The sequence below is a fragment of the Macrobrachium nipponense genome, chromosome 6, assembly GCF_015104395.2.
Source record: "Macrobrachium nipponense isolate FS-2020 chromosome 6, ASM1510439v2, whole genome shotgun sequence".
In the NCBI taxonomy this organism is placed as follows: Eukaryota; Metazoa; Arthropoda; class Malacostraca; order Decapoda; family Palaemonidae; genus Macrobrachium; species Macrobrachium nipponense.
In genome coordinates, this window is record NC_061108.1 from 60,572,301 (window position 1) to 60,593,394 (window position 21,094).

A 21,094-nucleotide genomic window follows, 5' to 3' on the forward strand; every position below is an offset into this window, starting at 1 on the left:
AGACTTCTTTGAATAGTCCCTCTTTTGAATTTGTACGTGTGGACATTCTCAAACTCATTAAGAACTTTACTAGCTTCTAGCTGATGTTCCTTGGACAGCACGTCATCCCAACTCACCCCAGCTTCCCATAATTCCTGAAGGAGAATTTTTCCCTCAATGAAAATGGGACTGACTAGCCCTAAGGGGACAACGTTAGCTACTAGGAGGGACAACAATTTACATTTAGTGAGCTTGGTATTATCTAGATCCATTCTCCTTTTGATGCAAGACTTCAAATTCAAACTATCTTCCTTTCTATTCCATACCATCCCCAGCATTGTGACTTATAGCGGTTCCTGGCAACCTATGTGCTGATCAAACTGCTCACTGCTACTTGCCCACCTTGCTAATGGCATGTGAACTTCGTCCAGTAAGGATTTGACTTAACAATAATCAGTTTCCATTTGATCTAAAGTTGCGTATGTTTCCAAATAGATGTCCACATAAAACGATTTTACAAGATCTTCCCTCCCCCTTTCTTGGAGATGGGTTCGGAGTACTTGTTGCAGAAGATATGTGTTATGTATGCAAGACGTTATGTAACGAGCGCGGGAAATCTTAGCTCCGCAGACACGTTCAGTTCAGAGCTATTGCACTGTGTTGCATAATGCGTAAATGTTATAAGTATAACCAATTATTATTGTGTTAGTATCGAGTCCGACGACACAGAGGCTTCGATCTTATAAATCCTACCTCATGTATGCAGGATATGATTCCTTATTGTGTATAGAGCATCGATGCTCATATGTTTGTTATGATTCTATTATATACGCTTATTGTATTTTGTATATTCAACTACCCGCCTTCTTCAATGTAGTTTAAGCCAATAAACACCAGCAAGAAGATATTGCTTTATTATCGCCCTTCATCCCGGAACCTCGGCGACGAGAAATGGAATATTACCTCCAATACTAAAACACCATCTTTCCCTCTACCTACAGGTAAGAGTGAAGAATTGTCGTATGGTCATATAACTAAAGCAGACCCAAAATAATGACGACAAAACATTGGCGACGAGAAATGGAGGAGCGTTAACACAAAAAAAAGGGTTGGTTTAGAGAGTAAAAGTGCAAAAGGTATGTCTATGCAAGTGTAGCCTATAAGGTAAAAAAAAAAAAAAAGAAAAGAACTTCCAAATTCCTAGCCTAGCCTAAACTTCTTAGTATCACAGCAAAATGCCGATAGATGTCCAAAGGTTAGACAGCTTTAGCATCGGTGATGATCCTAAATCAGTGGGTACAAGATGGAAAAAGTGGATAGGCAGCTTCCAAATTTATTTAGAAGCACTAGGGAAAATAAACGAAAAGCAGCAGAAGGCTTTGTTACTTCATACTGCAGGTTTAGAAGTTCAGGAAGTATTCAATACTTTGAATCTAACAGGTGATTCATTGCAGGACGCAATTGAAGGGCTCACAAATTATTTTGCTCCTCAAGCAAATAAATACTTTGAACGTTATCAGTTCATAGAAGCATCACAGGAATCAGGTGAGACAATAGATTCTTTTGTAATTAAGTTAAAGAAATTAGCTTCAACTTGTGAATTTGGAGATCTAGAAGACAGGTTAATAGAGCAAATTATAGTAAGGAGTAACTCGCAAGAGCTTAGAAAGAAGTTACTGCAAGAAAAGAAGTTAAATTTGCAAAAAGTTCTGGAAATAGCAAGAGCAATAGAAACAGCTAATTACCAGTCCAATGTCATTGTAGGTAAGACTCATAATAACAACAGTAGCCAGGTAAATCATGTAGCCTATAAAAGGAGTTACCAACATGCAAAGAAAGGGCAAACAAATGAAACGAGTAAGCCTAGCCCAGGTATATCCAAGTATAATAAGGGTAAACCTAATGCCTACTCACAGAAAAGTCAAAGTCACATAGGGACACAAAAACCTCAAAAGAAATCGTGCTTTAGATGTGGTAAACAAGATCATTATAGTAATGATTGGGATAAGTGCCCAGCGTCAGGTCAGACATGCAATAACTGCAGGAAGCGTGGTCATTTAACAAGTCAGTGTAAATTTGCTAAGCAAAAGACCACAAAACAGATCAATCGAACCGTAGATTCAAATGACGGCTCTAGCTCAAATGAAGAAAGGGTACATAAGACCACAGAAGTAGAACAATTTGCATTTCACATTAATTCCGTGAACAAAGATGCACAAGAACGTCTTATGGCTCAGATAGAAATAAATGGGAAACTCACACCTATGCAAATAGACACAGCTGCAGATGTGACAATAATTTCTGAAAGAGTAGCACAAACTATACCTAACCTAGTGATAAGACCTTCAGACAAAGTGCTCAAAAGTTATAATGGTACAAACATAGAAGTAGTTAGTTCATCACAAGTGAAAGTTCAGTACAAAGATCAAGAGATAGGTAAGTTACCATTGACAGTAGTCAAGGGTCAAGGACAGACATTATTAGGATTAGATTGGTTAAGATGCATAAAATTAGATTGGCCTAGTATTCTAAGGGTTACAAAACAAGAACCAGCAGAAGAAATTTCATTAACTAATCTTCTATCAGATTACAAAGAAGTATTTGAAGACAGAGTAGGAACAGTAAAGAATGCACAAGCAGTCTTAGTTTTAAAGGAGAATGCTACTCCTAGATTTTCTGCTCCAAGACCAGTTCCATATGCATTGAAAACAGCTGTGGAAACTGAAATTAGAAGGTTAGAAAGTGAAGGTTCATGGGAAAAGGTAGATTATTCAGATTGGTCTACACCATTAGTTCCAATTGTTAAGGACAACGGTCAAGTTAGGTTATGTGGAGATTACAAGGTAACATTAAATCCACAATTGCAAGTAGCACAACATCCATTGCCAAATCCTAAAGATATGTTCGCAACTTTGTCAGGATGCTCAGTATTTTCTAAGATAGATCTTAGACAAGCATTTCAACAACTATCCATGGATGAAAATTCCCAAAAGCTATGTACTGTAAACACACATTTAGGGCTGTATCGTCCAAAAAGACTTCCCTATGGTGTTGCTAGCAGTCCAGCAATATGGCAGCAAACAATGGACAAAATATTTGCAGGTATGTCAGGAGTATTCATTTTCATTGATGACATATTAGTCGCTGGCAAAAACAAAAAAGAACATAGAGAAAGGTTACGTGCAGTTCTAAAGAAACTAAAAGAACACAATATCAAGGTCAACCAGAGTAAATGTATTTTAGAAGTTGACTCGGTAGAGTATTTAGGCTTTATTGTAAATGGTAAAGGTATTCATAAGACTCAAGATAAGGTAAATGCAGTGCAGTCAGCAAAGTTACCAGAAAATGTCAAGGAATTGCAATCATTTTTAGGTTTAGTAACATTCTATGGTAGTTTCATTCAAAACTTAGCAACAATTGCACACCCATTATACAATTTGCTGAACAAAGATGTAAAATGGAATTGGACAAAGGAATGTCAAAAATCTTTTGAAAGAATCAAAGCAGAAGTGACATCACCCACATTCCTAGTACATTATCAAATGGATTTGCCAGTAAAGTTGGTTTGTGACGCCTCAAACATAGGATTAGGTGCAGTACTAGCACATGTAATGCCAGATGGTACAGAAAAACCAATAGCTTTTGCCTCTAGAGTATTGAACAAAGCAGAGAGAAACTATTCACAAATAGAAAAGGAAGCATTAGCACTAGTGTATGGAGTAAAAAAGTTCCATATGTATCTGTATGGCAGGAAAAGGTTCACATTAGTTACAGACCACAAACCATTATTGATGATTTTAGGTCCAAAGGCAAGTTTACCGACGTTAGTAGCTGCAAGACTACAACGTTGGGCAATCATATTAGTGGCATATGATTACAACATAGAATATAGACCAACATCTAAGATGGGTAATGCAGACGCTTTGTCGAGATTGCCTGTAGACAAAGCACCAGAGCAATATGAGGAAAGTATTCTTTTGATTTCTGCATATAATTTACCTATTACAGCTAAGGAAATAGCACAAGGTACAAAGAAAGACCCAGTACTTTCAAAAGTAGTGCAGAGTCTAATAAACGGCAGAGATATTTGTTCAGAAGATGCCAATTGTAAACCATACAAAGAAATTTGGAATGAATTGAGTGTAACACAAGAATGTATTTTGAGAGGATCAAGAGTAGTGATTCCAAATGCATTAAGAAATAAAGTTCTATCAGAAATACATGCAGACCACCAAGGTATTGTCAGATCAAAGTCAATTGCTAGAACTTATGTTTGGTGGCCAGGTGTTGATAGGGACATTGAAAATTTGGTTAAGAAGTGTATGAATTGTGCATTACAACAAAACAATCCAAAACCAACACGAATGCACCCATGGGAATTACCCAGATACCCGTGGCAATGTGTACATGTAGATTTTGCAGGTCCATTTTTAGGATACTCATATCTGATATTAGTAGATGCATATAGTAAGTGGCCAGAAGTTATACCAATGCAAACAACTTCATCGGTAGCAACTATAAGATCACTCATGCAAATCTTTGCAACGCATGGTTTGCCAGAAAGAATAGTGACAGACAATGGCCCACAGTTTACTTCACAGGAGTTTAAGGAATTTCTGAATGTAAATGGTATACAACATACATTATCAGCAACTTATCATCCATCCACGAATGGTGAAGCAGAAAGATTTGTTCAAACTTTCAAACATAATATGAAGTGTAGACAAGCAAATTCTGGTAATGTAGCATCTCACATTGCAAAGTTCCTATTATCCTATAGAACAACCGTACATAATACTACGGGTGTAACACCATCTTATTTGTTGATGGGGAGGAGGATCAGGAATAAGTTAGATCTAATGTATCCAAGCTTGCAGAGTCAGTTAGAACAGAAAGGTTATGATCAAGTAAATAAGCTTCCCAATGTAAGACATTTCGCTCCTTCAAGTTATGCCATGGTAAGGTCATACAATACACCAGGAAAATGGGTACAAGGAGAAATTGTCAGGAAGATAGGTAATTTACATTATGATGTTAATGTCGGTGGAAAGATTGTAAAACGTCATGTTGATCAGTTGCAGTCATTTGGTACAAACAATACAGAAGTACAAGTTTCAAATACCTCAGACTTAAATAACTCAGATGCGCAAACTGCTCACCAAGATGTTCAAAATCATGCAACAGCTCAGAACACACCTATAGTACTCCCTAACAGAATGAGTAGAGGAAAACCTCCTGAAAGATTAGATTTGTAAATGTTAGGAACAGTTGTTTCTTAGTCACAGGTAAAGGGGGAGGAGACTGTTATGTATGCAAGACGTTATGTAACGAGCGCGGGAAATCTTAGCTCCGCAGACACGTTCAGTTCAGAGCTATTGCACTGTGTTGCATAATGCGTAAATGTTATAAGTATAACCAATTATTATTGTGTTAGTATCGAGTCCGACACAGAGGCTTCGATCTTATAAATCCTACCTCATGTATGCAGGATATGATTCCTTATTGTGTATAGAGCATTGATGCTCATATGTTTGTTATGATTCTATTATATACGCTTATTGTATTTTGTATATTCAACTACCCGCCTTCTTCAATGTAGTTTAAGCCAATAAACACCAGCAAGAAGATATTACTTTATTATCGCCCTTCATCCCGGAACCTCGGCGACGAGAAATGGAATATTACCTCCAATACTAACCATCTTTCCCTCTACCTACAGGTAAGAGTGAAGAATTGTCGTATGGTCATATAACTAAAGCAGACCCAAAATAATGACGACAAAACAATATGGACTGCTGGTGATTCCAAACACAACTAGGTTAAAGAAGTACGTGGCCATCTGTGTAGGTCCCCTTCACCACAAGAAACAAGCATATTTCGCATCATCTGGATGCAACGACACTATGAAATGCCTTCTATATGTCAGAGGTTAAGGCGTGTGGGTTTCGGCGGAACTTAATGAGCAAATCGTACAGGAGCTCTACTAAATTAAGAACAGGGTACAAGCAGGCATTGAGCAAAAGATCCCCTTTAACTTCTGATGATGCGTTAAACACAATACGCATGGGTGTTGTGAGACTTTGTTTTTTCACGCCAATGTTAGGCAAATATACCCCTCAATTTTGGGAATTGTGACTTCCCAAATGAATCCCACTGATAAATATGTCTGAAGGATGTTTTCGTAATCATTATAGTAGCTAAGATCTTTGAGGAACTGTGTTTCCAGCATGGAGAGCATTACAATAATTGCTGTTGTTCGGTGCTGACGATATTATTCTGGACTTTTCACACAGCAGCATGTTCAGAAGTAGTGAATTGTTCGGGCGGTGCCATTCCAGTCAAACTTCCACCACATATTAACATCAATTTCTTCGGAAATGCAGCATACTCTCAAAGTGTGCACAACTGAAACATCCATCACCTCCAGGACCCACTGAGGCACTTGCCCATACGGCGTTACGCTCACTCCATCCATCTTATCCATCCCCATAACAAATAAACTGAAATGATCAGCCCCAATGAGAATATTGACATTTTGAAGAAGATCTCCATGAATTTCCTTATCAGCCATCACACATCCCTTGTTCTGCAATGACTCTTTACATTACAAAGACCAACATTATGGATAGGCGTATTAATGTCGTTGTGAACAACAAGTTTATATCAAATTACCCTAGAACCTACATGTATGCGACATAATACAACATCGAAATTTCCATTGACAATCTGAGAACCAAAGGGAGGAATATTCAAAGATACACGTTTGATTACTGGAAGTTGCAACTTTTTTGCTAACCAACTAGAGATAAAGCTACATTGACCATTTTAGCAGTTATGCATAGCTTTTCATTTTTTTATTTTGACTGAACTTTCTGATTTTTGTTACGGTTAGATCCGTGGTTTTTCACAGGTTACGAAATTACATGAGAAGGTTTAGAACAGGATTGATAACTTTAACAGTTGGGAGTAGGCACAACGGACTGGATTTGTGGTTGTCTCTTTCACAAATTAAGCTGTGATGGCGTCCGTCACACAACTTACAACTTCTTTTACTACTACATTGTTTACTGCTGTGACCGGAGGCAAAACAATTAAAGCACTTTTTAGTTAGGATTAATTGGTGTTTCTTAGCCACTACAGTTGGATGCTTTGAACAATTGAAGGTGGTGTGGTTACCTTTACAGAATGGACACTACATTGTACGTGGTATGATGGTTTCCAACCCCTTTTTACTCCTCTCTGCAAAGGAATCATCTTCCATGCTTCAGATGAGGAAATCTAAAGCCTTGAACATTTAAATAAAAGTCGCACTTACAAAGACAATCAACTTCTTCCTCATAGATTTGACCCTGAGATAATTTTGATTAATAAGGCTCAATAGCATACCTTGGTCCAATGGGGATCCACTGAGGCGTTGAATCTGTTCAATGAGAACGGTGAGTTCGATATGAAAGTTTTTAAATTCAATACAGTTACATTTGGGTACAAAGATGTCGGCCAGTCGCCAATGCAGAATAATTAGCATTTGATGCTGCTTCCTGTAGTATTTGTCTAACAAGTCTAGGGCTAAGCTACAATTAGTGGCAGCCACGCTCAAGGCCTGAATTACCTTGAGCAGCGCCCCCTCTAGAGATCTCAATAAATATGTGTATTTCGCCACATCAGCTAAATCAGTATGTTGATGAACGTGCATGTTAAACAATTCTTTAAAAGTGGCGAACTCACTTGTTTTTGCCTGTGAATGTGGGCAGTGGGAGTTCTTTCAGTCGTGGCTATGATACACTACCCAAAGTGCCAATACAGCTTAGTAACATGGTAATCATTTAATCTGTGTCTTCTAACACTTTCACTACTTTATTTTCAATGGAGGACTCCAGTTTGACCTTGTGAGTGAGATATAGAGATCTTAGATGCTGTTCGTCAGCTTGAATTGAGTCTAGCAAGTTGTGATACACTTTTTCATTCAATGAATCAAGGAGGATCCTTTGGGCACGACTGAGTGTGGTGGTCAGGAGGACTACAATGGAGTCAATCTGTCTCAATTGCACCCGCCGTGTTAACTACGAGGGGAGTTACAGATAAACTACATTAATGGAAATATGACATCTGCACTGGCAAGGTAGAGAGGAAATGATGCCCCTTTCTTTATGTTAAATTACAGCATTGAACCATCTAGCAGTTCTCCTGTTCTGTCTGTCTGGCCTATTCCCGCAGATCAATCTCATAATTAGATTTAGAAAAACATCTCGTACCTGAGCATCAAAGTGAAACCATTATTGGACGTACGACCTAGTCTATAGGTTAAGGGGTTCATGGGCAGGTGTTGCAGACCATGACGTCTCTGTCTCGCACAGTGCCTTTGAGCCTGGGTGCTGAAGGTTTTTATTTGTGCACAATACTCGCATGGGCTTATGCTGAAGCAATTTGCCTCTTGGTATTCACGCTCTTCAGTGTTGCATATGGCCACGGCAACAGTGATCGACTGCATGCATTCCAACAAGGATTTCAGCCTGCCCCAGACTACTTGGGCACTATGTATTGTGAGTGTGCTACCCCCTAGATACACAATGGCAAGATGGTAATGCCTTGGAGGTTAGGCTAGGGATTAGCCCACCTGGCCTTCTAAAAATTCCTATTTCCACTCCCTCATTCTGCAGGAAGTTGGAGGGCAGCTGCGAGTGACTTAGAAGAAATAGTATGTTGAACATCATAATCAAGCTGCTGTTGCTCGGGACTGGGTACTTAGGACTATCTGGTTCTTCGAAGGACCAAAAAAATGTTGCGAATTGTATCGTGATAGACTTATTGGATTGTGCCTGATGGAAGGAGGCTGATAGTCCTACCTTAGGGGATAGGTTCCAGCCCATTCACAAGGACATCTTGATTAAAAACTTACGATTTTTACAAATTGTATTACAAAAATAGAGGATTTACTTTCATATTTACAGATTTACACGACAAATAGCAAACACAAACGGGCCATACTGCCCTTACTTTACAGCAATGATGTATGTCGACATGCAGCCACGAAACTCCCAGAAATTCACAAAAATACATTACTTCCTCACAAACAGATACATAACCATGAACCCAAATTACTCAAATGACACGGCAAACGTTATCCCACACATTAAGGCCAACGATGACAAGGATTAATACAGATTACTTGCTTCATCTCAAGTCACTCACAACTCCCTCGTGGAAATACAACTCACTTTTCTCAAACTGGAGCTCCCACTGCCCACGACCTTTTGGGTTGAAATCTTTGAATAGAAGGATGATATCGAGGCGGCTGGAGCTTACTTATACCCTCACGAGCTAGTCAATTTTGGTCAAATTAAATTTAACAGCAAGGACTTGTTTCCCATATGTAAGCTGAAATTTACGTAATATAATTGGCAAGAGTAAATTCCACGGGGATCATAAGTAACGAAATAACAGAAATGCAATATGGCTTAAGAAGCATCTCGTTCTTGCCGCCAACTGATGTATACAAAGAAGTTTTGATGTATGTGGATAGGTGGGAGCTAGTCCTGGAAAAATAATGCACATATTTTTTCACATGTATAGGTTGGCCATTTCCAAATTCCCAATAAAAGGAATTTTTTTTTTTGCCAGCACCAATTTCTAACCTAAATTAAACATTATTATTGAGGAGTTGAAATAAATATATATATATATTATATATATATATATATATATATAGATTAATTATATACAATATATATATGCGTATATATATATCATATATATATGTATATTATAATATATATTATATAGATATATATATTATAACATATATAGTATTATAATCGTATATATATACATATATTATATAGTATACTATATATATATATATACTTATATATATATATATAGATGTATATATAGATCATATATAGATATATATATATATATCTAGATATATATAGATTATAGATATATATATATATTCTATATATATAGATATATATATGCTTATAATATAGATATTATATGGCTAGTATTATATATTTATATATATAGATATATCTAAATTAATATATATATATATATATATAGGATATAGTAGATATGATATATCTAGATATATATATATATCTATATATATATATATATATCTATATATATATATATTCTATATATAAATATATATGATAATATTAGTATATATATATATATCTATAGATATATAGATATATATATATTATATATATATACTAATATATATATAAATATAGATCGTATATATATTATATATATTATATATATCAGTAATAATTCTATTAGATATATATATACATAGAATATATATATAGATATATAAATATATATATATATATATATTAGATATATATATAGATATATATCTATAGATATAGATATATATAGAGATATATATTATATACACACACAAACACAAACACACACACATAAATATATATATATATATATACTATATATATATATATATATAGATATATATACGTATAGTCTCAGTAATTGGGCGGCTTACTTAGAAAATCTTAGCTTGATGATCAATAATAGTGCCAAGACTAGGAAGAACATTCTTTAATATTACGAGCTTTCGAGGTTTAAAACCTCATCTTCAGGCTGAAAAAATGTGACAAGGATGAGAAATCACTAAAAATTACATTAAAATAAATTGTCTGATTAAAAGCTTCAGTAAAAACATAAAATAAAACGAACATCACATACAAACTAAAAATTAAAAATTACGAAAAAACTAAGACAAAACGCAAGTCATACAAAAACAGAAATAAAAATGAAAATAATATGAAAGGTAAACAAACTACCCTAAAAAAAAATGGCTAACGACCCACTTTGTGTACCTACTATGAAACTATATGATAGCTAGTTGAATACCGGACGAGTTGTTGTTCAATTCCGGTTTCATTTTCTTAATAAACAGAGACTCTGAAATTAAAAGGTCCAGTCTATTTGAGCAAAAAGACAGTACTCTAAAATCTAGGTGAGTGAAAGGATGGTCCTGTGCTAAACTGTGATCCTTATGCAGAAAATGGTGGTTTAGAAAGAGGAAACCTAGTTCTAACGGAGAGACCTCTGTGTTCCAAAATTCTGTGTCTAAGCCAGCGGGAACTGGATCCCACGTATCGCAGACCACACTGCGAACAAGTAAACAAGTAAACGACACTCGAATTAAGGTCCACAGGAAGAGCAGGCTTCTCCCTCAAAAGTGATCCTACAGTAAAAGGGTTAGTAAAAACAAATCTGAAACTAACTTGAGGAAAACTATGCTTAAGTATTTCTTGCAACTTTTTTCGTACCAAGTAGCTACTATGACCAAGGAAAGGCAATTTAATATACTTTACATCTTTACTAGCAGTACTGTACACCGGTCTGGGACAAAATTTCTCATGTAGAAAATTTTTCAGAACTTTGTAAAAGACAAATACGGGATAAGAATTTTCGGAAAAATAATTCTGGAGGAAGACCATGTCTTGATGAAATAAATTAAAATCACAACAGACATTGTAAGCTCTATTTATCATAGTACGTATTGAATTAAGTTTAAACAACTTTGGTGAAAAACTAAGATAATTCAATCCCAAGCCAGTAAAAGTACTTTTCCTATAAACGGAAGTCTCAAATTTACCTCTATTTCTGTGTACCTGAACATCTAAAAATGACAACATATTATCCTGTTCTGTCTCACAAGTAAAAGAAATATTAGGATGACGAGAATTAAGATATTCAAAAAATAAATCCACGTGTGAACGTTCCCTGAACACAAGGAAAGTGTCATCCACGTACCTACGATAATACAAGGGTTTGAAAGCAACAGGGCATTCAGACATCCAAATCTTTTCACAATAACCCAGGAAACAATCTGCATATACAGGTCCAAGGGAATTTCCCATAGCAACTCCATCTATTTGATTAAATAATTTACCATCAAAAGTAAAAATGCCATCAGTTGTAGCCAATTGTAATAACTTTCGCAAATCTATTTTACTAAGTCCAAAAGTTGTTATGTGGTTTTCACATATATTATTAAGAATAATGTCAGTTGTTTCTTTTAATGGGACATTTGTGAAAAGAGAGGTTACATCAAAACTAGCCATTACAACATCTTGGTTAAAATCGAAAGAACACAATTCTTTGACAAACTTGGAAGAATTTGGGACATTAAACTCACTAAAAGTTAAAGGTTTTAAAACTGGAACAAGAAACTTTGATAAGTAATAGTTAAAAGTGCCAATTGAGGATATAATAGGTCTCAACGGGTTTCCTATTTTATGAACCTTAGGTAGACCATACATATAACCGGGCTTTGACCCTGAAGCATATAAATTACTATATGTAACTTCCCCTATCTTATCTCTCAAACTTCTTAACATCCTATTTAATTTGTCTTCTAATTTCAAAATGTGACCCGCAATATCTACATTCAACATCCTAAATTTTGTATTATCAGAGAGTATTTCATTCATTTTATATAAATAATCAGACCTATTCATCAATACAACACCCCTGCCTTTATCTGGCTTTGTAATAACAATACTATCATTGTTCTTAAGATTACGTAAAATATTGATTCTGTCTTTATTTAACTGATTGTCACCCTCCTTTCTACGATTAAAGTTTTTAAAAGACTCATTTGCAATTACTGAAATTTTGTTAAAAATTGAAATAAGGGTTTCACTACCACAAATGTCACTATTTCTTAAAGTTGAACATAGTTTTTCAAAACTTAAAAAATACTTGAAGAAATTGAATTTCATGGGAGTCAAGGCAAACTCAAGACCAAGAGAAAGAACATCCTTTTCCTCTTTTGTTAAATTTCTGTTAGAAAGATTAAAAATTACTTTACTGCTATCTATTTTCTTACTAACATCAATACCAAGATTTCTCAACTTTCTGCTGTGTGTAAGCCTAACATCTGTCAATTTCTTATCAACATTGGAATCCAAAATAGAAGACAGGCAATTGTAGTCCAAAAAAGAAATATTATTCCTTAAATCCCTATTTAATGACGACACTTCTGTAAGAATTACCTCTTTTTTACGTTTTTGTGCTTTAACCTCAAAGTCTAATAATTTAAACTGCCATGAGAGATAAGTACTCGTGTTGTGAAAATCTCTGGAGTAAACCTTAAATTTAATGAAATTGGGAATAACACGGAAATCCTTGCAAGTGTTCAGAAATCGTATGTCCTCCTCAATCTTCTTGGATCTATAGCGTACCTTCTCGGTCCGTCTAAACAACTGTAGCGTTGAGCGGCCATAACGTCTCAAAATAGTCTCAGTAATTGGGCGGCTACTTGGAAATCTTAGCTTGATGATGAATAATAGTGCCAAGACTAGGAAGAACATTCTTTAATATTACGAGCTTTCGAGGTTTAAAACCTCATCTTCAGGCTGAAAAAATGTGACAAGGATGAGAAATCACTAAAAATTACATTAAAATAAATTGTCTGATTAAAAGCTTCAGTAAAAACATAAAGTAAAACGAACATCACATACTAAAAATTAAAAATTACGAAAAAACTAAGACAAAACGCAAGTCATACAAAAACAGAAATAAAAATGAAAATAATATGAAAGGTAAACAAACTACACATTCTTTTTTGACTAACTTTCAAGGTTAAACCGGTGTTATAATTGTGGTCTCTTTATTTCAGATGGATTCGAAGTCGCCATATAGAAAAATGGATTCTCTAAGACTTCTATTGACTTATTGAAATGTTATGATTTGTCGGACATAACGAGATCAGAAGGGGTACTTACTTAAATATAATTTTGAGAGGAAACGATAGTTTAACCTTTTTGGGGGGTCAGAGTTAATTCATTTTATTCCATTTTACTAATTGATTTTATTCCATTATAATGTTAGCTAATTTGGGAAATAAAAAGTATATTTTTGTTTACTTCGGGAGCTTATTTGCCTAGTTTGCTTTTCAGCCAACTCCCTAGAATGTTCTGCAACGGAGAGAGGGTAGGTGTAGTTGCCAAGTAGCAGTTTGTTTCATTTTGTTTTAACGAGTATCATTTGGCCTTAAAAACCCGTTTCAGATATATGACTTGACTTGAGTGTGTAAATGTCAAATAGAGTATGAATAAAGAACTGAAATTGATTAATATTAAATTTTATTCATGATGGGACAATTTAGTACATAACTGGGGGGGATATGAACATTATTTCGGAAAGTAAAGGAATTAACAATCGAATGTTTGTATTTTGCCCCTTTTCTTGCCATCCTTAAGAGTTTTCTGTTGGCTAGAAGCATTTTGTACATGGCTGGGCAGTGTTCCTAACTGTGCCAACAGCCACTTTATAAGATTATTGGCCTAATGAAAAAAAAATAATTGGTTATTTTGACCAATACGTCCTCACTGTTTTAGTATATTAATTGTATTTATTTATATTTTTAATATTAACACACACACACACACACACACACACACACACACACATATATATTTATATATATAGTATATATATACTATATATATATATATATATATTATATAATATATATATAATTTTAGACAGACCCAAAAAGCAGGACAAATTAGCGTTCTTCTTAAGGTGAAGCAGGACAGAGGACAAAATGCTCAAAAACAGAACTGTCCTTCCGAAAGCAGGAGTCTGGCCACCCTAGACATGTATCATGAAAAATGGCTGGATTTACGATCACGGAAGTTTCCCTCTATAACACGAGTAAAGGGAAAATAGTTTTTTACCTTTACCTGATTTTTATCTACTTTCATGAACACCCGAGTGGTGTAAACTCGTACAGGTAATGTTCATCATGAACTTGATTATTTAAAGTACAAGGCAGACACAAAATTATATAGATTTGTGCCAGAATTTTCCATGGTATTTATATGCGCACGGGTATACGGATGATTATTCACATATACACACTCGATTCCTTTGCAAGTAGATTCATGCAAATGAAGTCGGACAGAAAAACTCCTTAAGTATTTTCTCCATGTAGGGGGTTATTGTTGTCAGTGTACCTCACGTATTTCACTAGAGATATTACCTATGGTTATTTTTATCATCCCTTCGGCTCCTAACTTCAACGCCTTTCATTTCTTTTATTATATACCTCCGTTCATATCATCTTTCTTTCATCTTTCCCTTCTCTTCTAACAATTATTTCGCATGATTTTCAGCGCCGAACGACCTCGTAGGTCCCAGCCCGTGGCCTTTGTCCTTAATTTTAAATGCCAATTCTTATAGTAAGTTTATTCCTAATCTATTCTTGATTCCCGCTTTCTTTATTTTCAGGCCGAACTGCAAGAAATCGCGCAATCTTCACATCAAGCTTGGTGAATGATTTGTCTAGAGAAAGTCCTCATCCTATCAGAGTCCAGCGAAAATAGAGGAGTAGAGGCAACCTTCTACTGACATTTATTAGCCACATCTTTTTCAAGTTTTCGAAATAAATACGTTATGTTAACTGAAGGGCCTGTCGCAAAATTCATTTCTTGATAGCAAAGAGATTTTGCAGCATTCAAGTAAAAGATAAAAAAATCATAATCGATGGACACACCTTACATGCTGATAAATGGATGTTAATTCCTGGATATGAAAGAGTTCATAGCATGAATGGCTGAAGAAAATAATTTTGACTAAATAAATAATCACAGATTATTATCTATATAGACAACTGGTTCCACTGTTTAAACACTTCGGTATCGAGAGCTGTGAAGTCTCCCTTCTCTACATTTTCTATGATCTTGACCTCATCGAACATCGTCCTCAAAGGGATACCCAGGTAAATTGAGTTCTTTATTGTAGTGCTCAAAGGAATATTGTGTATGCCAATAAAATGATCATTTAACTGTGTATAATCACAGAAAATAAATTCCGTCTTTATTTGAGGACCAATTTTAATTCATTATAATCAAGTGTAATATAAAAATCTATTTACAAATGGAATTTATCGTTAATCCTACCTATAAAGACTCTTAGTATTGGCAATTGTGAGTGCCATAAGCGTTCGATATTAATTATTACTATTTTCAGTGACATTATACTTATCGCCTCTTCAAGTAAACTTTTCAAAAGTTAATTAAGTAGGTGAATTTCAAAGAACATACGGACTAGATATACACTTATGTTCACGTACACACACACACACACACACACACACACACACACCACACACATATATATATATTATTATATATTATATTATATATAATATATATATATATATATGTATATATATATATAATTAATATTATAAATTTTGGGTTAATATATATACATATATAATATAAATAATATATATGTATATATAAATATATATATATATATATATATATATATATATATATATATGTGTGTGGTTGTGTGTGTGTGTGTGTGTGTCTGTGTCTGTGTCTGTGTATGTATTTATGCATAACTGAATTACGAAAGTTGGGAACGTGATGAATATATAAATAAAGGTAGAAGCCACGAAGGAAACTGTAACAATGGAGTATGCTCCAAGATCTTTCGCCTCAATGGTCCTTTACGTAGCAGACTGACATACATGAGAAACTGAGTAGACAAGGAAGGCTCGTATAAGTGACAGATAGGGATTGTAAAGGAAATAAGTACCCAGAATCCAACACACCTTGAGAATTAGTAACCTTCCCACACAAAACATGGGTACAATTAAAGAGCTTCACAAAAAGATTAAGTTTGGCTGCTCAGACATAAGACAATTCAAGTATTATACAGGGCAGCAACTGACCACATTCAAACTTTTGCTAAACAAAACCTTTTTTTTTTTTTGCAAGATAAACTTATCCACAAAACATATATTAAGCATACATATACAAAGAAAATTTCTATAAGGCAACTAATTTGTATTTAAGTTTATGATTATATTTTGAGGTTATTCTTAAACATTCTACATGATGGTCTAAAGGAAACAGGCCATGTCTGACTTTAAAATTACAATGGGAAGTAAGTTGCGTAATGGCAGATTCTAAAAGATTTTGTGATAAGGCATCTTTTGATCTTGCAATTACTGAACTGCTAATCCAATTTTCCAGTGGTTGTTTTCACTTAAATGAAAGAACATTGCATTGGATGTTTGCCCAGTTTTGAAAGAATATTTATGTTGTTTAATTCTTACTTCTAAGCCCTTGCTAGATTACCCGACATAAAAGAGGGGGCAGTCCATACAAGGAATTTTATATATTATGTTGTTGCTTTCCCTGGAGCCATTTTTTATTAACATTCCTTTTAGCGTGTTATTATAGGAAAGAACAAGGTTGACCTTAAAAGATTTTAACAATGATTTTATGAATTCAAAACCGTTAAAATAAGGCAAGCTGAGAATGTTCAATGAAGTTTATATTCAATGGTGGATTTTATCAATAAATATTTGGTATAGCAATGGGCAACCCTTTATCAAACTTGTACAAGGAATTCTTTGAAAACGCCATTTACCTAATACCATTTATATTCCTTTAAAGTGGTATAGATATGTTGATGATATTTTAGCTATTTTGAATGCTGGTACTAATGTAAATGATTTAATCTCTACATTAAATTACCAGGAACCATAGATTAAGTTTACTCTGGAATTGGAAAAAGATAAAAGATAATTGCCTCCCTTTCTTAGATGTTTTGATACATAGAGAACCAGTTAATGTAAATTCAGTATTTATAGGAAACCAACCAACAACTTAACTTATTTCCATTTTTATTCAGGCTACCATCTTGATATCAAAATATCAGTTTTTTCTACAATGTTTTTGCAAGTATTGCGCATTGTCAGTCCTCAACATTAGGACAAAAATATTGAATGCATAAGAAAAATAGGGGCAGATCTATGTTATCCTTCACATATATTAGATATTTGCTATAATAAAACCCATAAAAAGTTTTTTAGTGCAAGTAACATGGAGAAAGAAACTTCTGAAATCTTTTAAGGTCAACCTCGTTTTTTTCTATATAAAACAGTAAAAGGATTGTTAATAAGAAATGGCCCCAGGGAAAGCAACAACATAATATATAAAATTCCATGTATGGACTGTTGTTGTTGGGTATTCTACCAAGGACTTAGAAGTAAGAATTAAACTGCATAAATATTCTTTCAAAACTGGGCAAACATCCAATGCAATATTCTTCATTTAAGTGAAAACAACTGCTGGATAAATTGGATTGGAAGTTCAGTAATTGCAAGATCTAGAGATATCCTATCACGAAATCTTTTAGAATATGCCATTATACAACTTACTTCCCATTGTAATTTTAATGTCAGTCGTGGCCTGTTTCTTTTAGACTCTTGTACATGTAACAAGTTTAAGAATGACCTCAAAGATACAATCAGAGACTTAAATACAAATTAGTTGCCCTATAGATATTTTCTATGAATATATATACTTAATATATGTATTCTAAATAAGTTTATCTTACCAAAAAAAGAAAAAACTTTTTGTTTACCAAAAGTTTGAATGCTGTCAGTTGCCGCCTTGTATAATCCTTTAATGGTCTTCTCCGTGTTTGAGCAGTTGGACTTAATATTTTTGTAAACCTCTTAAAGTGTACTTATGTATTTTTATGGGAAGGTTACTAATTTTCAAGGTGTATCGAATTCTAGGTACTTATTTCCTTTATAATCCCTATCTGTCAATTACACGACCCTTCCTTGTCCACTCAGTTTCTCATTTATGTCAGTAAAGGACCATGAGTCGAAAGATCTCGCAGCATACGCCATTGTTTCACTTTCCTTCGGGGTTTCTACCTTTATATATGTATATATATATATATATATAAATATATATATATATATAATATATATATATATATGTGTGTGTGTGTGTGTGTGTGTGTGTGTGTGTGTGTGTGTGTTGAATGTCCTTGTCACTTTTTAAAAGATACTTGATTATATATAATAGCCACGATACCCTCTTAACTTCTCGAATCCTTCGTGCTTTTTTAGATATGGCTGTCACTACAAAGCCTTAAGATCCAAGTGCAAGATGTATGGAGAAGTTATGATGTGCGGTTGCGGAAAGAGAACCCCGGTCCCATAATCACTACGCAAAATTTTTAAAAATAGTCCCTGCAGTGATAAATATTCTAGTGCTATTAATCCCATGTATTGTGCATGAGAAATATAACAATGCAACGGTTTTTCTTCTTTACAGAGAACTTTCTCACCGAAATATTTCTTTATTTAATGTTAGTTGCACAAAAGGTGCTCATTTTGATGTTATTTAAAAGCAGAAGTGTTTTATTTTAGCAGAATGATAAATAAGTAAAGGAGTGAAGATAAAAGATCAAGCAACGCTTTGAAGTTACACAGAGTTGTTGCTAAAACAATTCAGTCCATTCGTAACAAAGTATATTACCATAAGTTTCAACTGTATGAGAATATATATATACGAAAAATGGCCGTATTTTATATCTATATATATTTAATATATGTAATATAAATGTAATACATACATAACATACAATACATACATACATACATACTACATACATACATACATACATACATACATACACACACACACACACACATATATATATATATATATATAAATATATATATGCTTGCTTGCACCCGTGGTACTTATGTTGTGTGCATATGCAAGTATGTACGAATGCAAGTGCGTATTTGAATACTTCTAATGTCAGCATGCGTATTGCAAAAGGTAGATATGGTGCAACATATTTTTGGTATTAATTGTTCTCACATAATTTCACTCATTAATCATTTTTTTGGAAGAACAACACATATCCTTCCTGTTTACGATAATTTTCTGTCGGAAGAACCGCCACGGTTGTCTGAGACGCAAAGAAAGAAATAAGAGACACCCTGATCTTTGTACAACCCCCCCTATGCCCTGCCCCTTATTTTCTCTCTTTCCCTAGCCAAGACTTGATCGTCCCTATCCCAGGCTTCCCTTAGGATTAAGAACCGTATTACTACTCAGTCCCACGAACCCAGGGTCCGGACCTCCAGCGGCCCGCAGAAGTTAGGTCTAAGAAGGTATAGTGATAACCCCTTTGTACTCAAGAGGAAACTTGGCCTTTTTTAGATGTAATCACCCTGCCAGAGCATGATCCTTTGTAGAAATCTTCATCCTAAAGGATCAGATCCTTTGTAGAAATAATATTCCTGTGTGATCATTCACCTTTGTTTCACTTTCATAAATAATGCCTTATCGACTGCCACTTGTAGAAGAGTTGTTCTTACTGGATTTTGTCGATTTTAGAAGCCTTCTTAGGTAGAAAAATAAACTGAGTGGGTGCTGCCCTTTGTCGAAATAGAATTCTATCGGGCCCGCATTGTAGAGACAATCGTGCTGCGGGAGCATGGCCTGTGAGAAACCTTTTAGGAAACTGTTGCTATATTTAATTCACACGAACCTGCACCAAGAGGAAAATATTTTGCAACAAATATAGCTAAACTGAATTCATTTTTATGTCATTTAGAAGTCAATTTGAAAAGCGGCTCTCCTTCATAATTATAAAAATACTTTTGACAGAGAAAATAGCTGTTTCTACAGATCTATTTCATCAATTTATCCTCTTATTGTCTTTGCCTTTATTTTCAAAGAACTGTCGATTGCCATTAGGCTCTCATAAATTCGTTATATCTGGCACAACATCTCATTTTTTTCCACAGTGAAATATAGACACTAAACTACGGTAGGAAATATATATTTCAACACCACACACACACACACACATATATAATATATATATATATATTAATACTATATATATTAATAATATATATATATAAATATATATATAATATATATAAATATATATTATATTAATATTATATTTATAATATAATACTATATATATAGATATATATTATATATAAATATATAGAAGACTAGTAAGGGGGCTCGAGTCCTACAGATATCACAAGTCGGAGAGGCAAAAGTATGTCTCAGAGTACATAATTTATTGCCGACGTTTCACATCGCTTCGTTGCATTTTGAAGGCTGGGGAACTGATAAAAATACAAACATATAGGACTTGTCACTAATAAAACACGGTATAATATTTAAAATTGGACGCTATAACACTAAAACATCAAAAATGTAAAAATTATTGTACAACAACACTAGGTTGGAGCGACAACCTACCA

General features: G+C 34.3%; 1 long non-coding RNA gene across 2 annotated transcripts in view; it reads left to right on the top strand.

Annotated features, from left to right (window-relative positions):
* LOC135216787 (uncharacterized) overlaps nucleotides 1–21,094 on the top strand; it is a 401,154-nt gene that overhangs the window by 355,824 nt on the left and 24,236 nt on the right. Inside the window, exons 3-4 of one of the 2 annotated variants that reach the window (XR_010314919.1) lie at nucleotides 15,262–15,751; nucleotides 19,861–19,978. This is a non-coding gene — a long non-coding RNA (uncharacterized LOC135216787). The remainder of the gene's footprint in view (nucleotides 1–15,261; nucleotides 15,752–19,860; nucleotides 19,979–21,094) is intronic. The other variant, XR_010314920.1, reaches the window with a different exon arrangement.